A 3,995-nucleotide genomic window follows, 5' to 3' on the forward strand; every position below is an offset into this window, starting at 1 on the left:
ACTTCCGCCTCCCAAAGTGCTGGGAAAACAGGAGTGAGCCACTGCACCTGGCCCCGATGCTATTTTTATATTTTCTCTCCTTCTCCATCTTTCTTTTTTTAATCAGACTTACCAAAGATTGGTCTATTTTATTGATTATCAAAAAATCAGATTTTAGATGAGTGTGCTTTTTATTGTTTGTTTTTTATTTCATTAATTTCTGCTTTTATGTCTTTTAATTCCATCCCCCAACTTTTAAAAGAGTTGTTTGTGATGTTCTTTGCCTAGCTTATTGAGTTTAATGTTTGGTTCATTGATTTTCAATCTTTTATGTTGAGTGCATTTCTAAAGCTATACATTTTCTTTTGAATGTCACTTTCTGTACACTATAGGTTTTGCTTTGTAATGTTTTCAGTATTGTCTTTAATTTCCATTGTGATTTACCCTTTAACTCAAGAGTTCTTTCCCTTCCTTCCTTCCTTCCTTCCTTCCTTCCTTCCTTCCTTCCTTCCTTTTCTTTCTTTCAGACAGAGTCTCACTCTGTTACCCAGGCTGGAATGCAGTGGCGTGGACTCGATTCACTGCAACCTCCATCTCCCAGATTCAAGCAATTCTTGTGCCTCAGTCTCCTGAGTAGCTGAGATTACAGGCGCCCACCACCACACCCAGCTGTTTTTGTATTTTTAGTAGACATGGGGTTTCACCATGTTGGCCAGGCTGGTCTCAAACTCTTGACCTAAGGTGATCTGCCCCCCCATCAGCTTCCCAAAGTGCTGGGATTACAGGTTTGAGCCACCGCACCCGACCCCAAGAGTTCTTTTTACCTTACAAGCGGATAGTTACCTTTTTAGTTACCTGTTGGCATTATACATATTTTTTTCCTCCTACTCCTCCCTTTACACTCATTTCCATCCAGAGAACTAGTCCTCCACTTCAGGGCTGAGACTCCCAAGACTGGCCCCATCCACTGGGCTAATGAGCAGCATGCCCTCATTTCACCCTGCTCCTTCTTGTAAGAGTCATTTTACACATTTGTCTTTCCCACTTAGCTGAGGCCCTAAGGTAAAGAATTTAGAGATCTTTCCCACTCATTAAGGCCCTAAGGTAAGGAATTCAGAATGTATCTCTGAATAATTCACATTCAGAAATGTAAGAAACTCAGTTTTAAAACAGAAAAAATGTATATCACTATGTCTATATAGTAGTTATAGCCAATGTCCCTAAACAAAATTGTCCAATGGTGCAAAGGAATTAGTAAGAATATCTAGGATTTCCAGGTTCAGATTTCAAATCTCATATTAAAATAGATAACATTATTTGTTCTTAAACTAAATTCTTCACATAAAATACATTTGGAAATGTATTCAGAGATACATGTCAAACAATGATTCTCAAAGCAAAGTCCAGAGACCTTTGCACCAGAATCGCCAGTGGTACTATTATAAGTGTACATACTGAGCCCCATCTCAGATCTATTAAGTCAGAATCTCTGAGGGGGGGCTCAGGGATCTCCATTTTTAACAAGCACCCCCAAGATGAGTTTATTCTAGCACACTGAAGTTTGACAACTATTTCTCTAAATGATACCCTGATAAGCTTCAGTTAAGTACAGAGCAGGTCAACTAGGTAGAAAGGCATTAGGACCCGTGTCATATAAAGAATTTTAAAGGAACCTAGGATATTTAGTACTAAAAACAAACAAACAAAAAGAATTGGTTGGCAGAACATGAGAGATGCCACTGATGTAAAAAAATACTTTAGATTTATTCCATACAGCTTTTGGAGGGTAAGTTCAAAGGGTAGAAATTAGAAGGAGATAGATTTTGGCTTTAATGTAAGGAAAAGATTTCCAACAATTCGAGCTCTTCAAAAATGGAATAGACTTATTGTGAATTCGTGAGTTCACCCTTATTTGGACATAGTCAAGTAGATGATGAATGACTTTATGCCAGAGATGTTGAAGAGGGACTTTTACATCAAACTTTAGTTGATCGCTACATTCCCTCCCAACTCAGGATTCTTAAGATTCTCTAATTTTAGGAACATGAGTTCAATATGAGTTATAATTATTATAACATTTTTCAGATGATACTAGAAGCCCATTTCCTCATAGTCAAGGATGCAGACACATTTAGTGATTTAACACAATGTATATAAAAACTGGCCTGAGGCTGGACACCATAGCTCACACATGTAATCCCAGCACTTTGAAAGGTTGAGGCTAAAGGATTACAAGATCACTTCAGCCCAGGAGTTCAAGACCAGCCTGGGAAACAGAGAGAGACCCTCCCCCACAAATTTTAAAAAATTATTCAAGTATGATGGCACGTGCCTGTAGTCCCAGCTACTCAGGAGGCTGAGGTAGGAGGACGTCTTGAACCCAGGAGGTCAAAGCTGCAGTAAGCCATGATAGGGTCACTACACTCCAGCCTGGGCAAGACTCTATCTCAAAAACATAATAAAATAAACTAAAATAAAAACTGGTCTGAGTAAATAAAATCTCACACAATGTTTTTGTTTTCAAATTTAAGAGTTTTTAAAGGTTTATTTTATTTTTTTATTTTTTGAGACAGAGTCTCACTCTGTTGCCTAGGCTGGAGTGTGGTGGCGTGATCTTAGGTCACCGCAATCTTCGCCTCCCAGGCTCAAGTGGTTCTCCTGCCTCAACCTCCCAAGTAGCTGGGATTATAGGTGCATTCCACAATGCCTAATTTTTGTATTTTTAGTAGAGATGGGGTTTCACCATGTTGGCCAGGCTGGTCTCGAACTCCTGACTTCAAGTGACCCACCCGCCTCGACCTCTCAAAGTGCTGGGATTACAGGCATGAGCCACCTGTTACATTACAGGCATGGGCCCATCACCTGGGGTGGTGGTGCACACCTGTAGTCCCAGCTACTTGGGAGGCTGAGGAAGGAGAATTGCTTGAACCCAGGAGGCAGAGGTTGCAGTGAGCCAAGATCACACCACTGTACTCCAGCCTGGGCAACAGAGCAAGATTCCGTCTCAAAATAATAATATAATACATAAAAATAAAGTTCAAGGATATGTAGCAAAGAAAATTAGTTACAACAACCCAATAGTACAGTCTGTCTATAAAATAAACACATCTACTCCTTCCAACTTCATAAGGGTAAAAAATAAGAGTTTAAAATATGAAGCAGAGATAAGATTTCATAGTTACCTGTGAAAATAGCTCTCCAATTGTGTGTCTTTAAATTGGCAGGGGAAAAAAAGAAACTCAGTTTTAAAACAGAAAAATTATATATCATTATGTCTATATACTTGTTATAGCCAATGTCCCTAAACAGAAAATTATTCAGTGGTGCAAGGGAATTAGTAACAATACCAAGAATTATTAGATTCAGATTTCAAATCCCATATGAAAATAAACAATATTATTTGTTCTTAAACTAATTTTTTTTTTCTTGCACTGTCACCCAGGCTGGAGTGCGGTGGCATGATCTCACCTCACTGCAACCCCCGCCTTCCTGGTTCAAGCGATTGTCGTGCCTCAGCCTCCTGAGTAGCTGAGATTACAGGTGTGTGCCACTGTGACCAGCTAATTATTTTATATTTTTAGTAGAAACAGGGTTTCACCATGTTGGCCACGCTAGTCTCAAACTGCTGACCTCTACTGATCTGCCCACCTCAGCTTCCCAAAATGCCGAGATTACAGGTGTGAGCCACCATGTCCAGAAAGAAAACCTTTGTGGAGGTGCTGGGGATTGAACCCAGGGACCCATGCATGCTAAGCATGCACTCTACCGCTGAGCTACATCCCCTTTAATTCTTAACATCAGAAATATTATTCAACAGACACATATCAGAGTTGAGGGAAATTATTGGAAAATTGAGACAAAAAAAGCATAGAGAAAGTTAATTTATTTTCTAGACAGAACTCTGCTAGTATTAGAATTAAGTACTTTAATTAGATAGTAATTTACTTGCTTTCTTGTACCTTATGTCATCTTCTCTAGTCTGTTATAGTCCTAACACGTATTAAATAGCAAAAACA

General features: G+C 39.2%; 1 non-coding gene across 1 annotated transcript; it reads right to left on the reverse strand.

Moving 5' to 3' along the window:
* Positions 1–3,690: 3,690 nt before the first annotated feature.
* TRNAA-AGC (transfer RNA alanine (anticodon AGC)) lies at positions 3,691–3,762 on the reverse strand. The gene has a single exon. It is a non-coding gene; the product is annotated as a tRNA-Ala (tRNA).
* Between the last annotated feature and the right edge of the window lie 233 nt (positions 3,763–3,995).

Source organism: Macaca thibetana, chromosome 1 (assembly GCF_024542745.1).
Source record: "Macaca thibetana thibetana isolate TM-01 chromosome 1, ASM2454274v1, whole genome shotgun sequence".
NCBI classification, from domain to species: Eukaryota; Metazoa; Chordata; class Mammalia; order Primates; family Cercopithecidae; genus Macaca; species Macaca thibetana.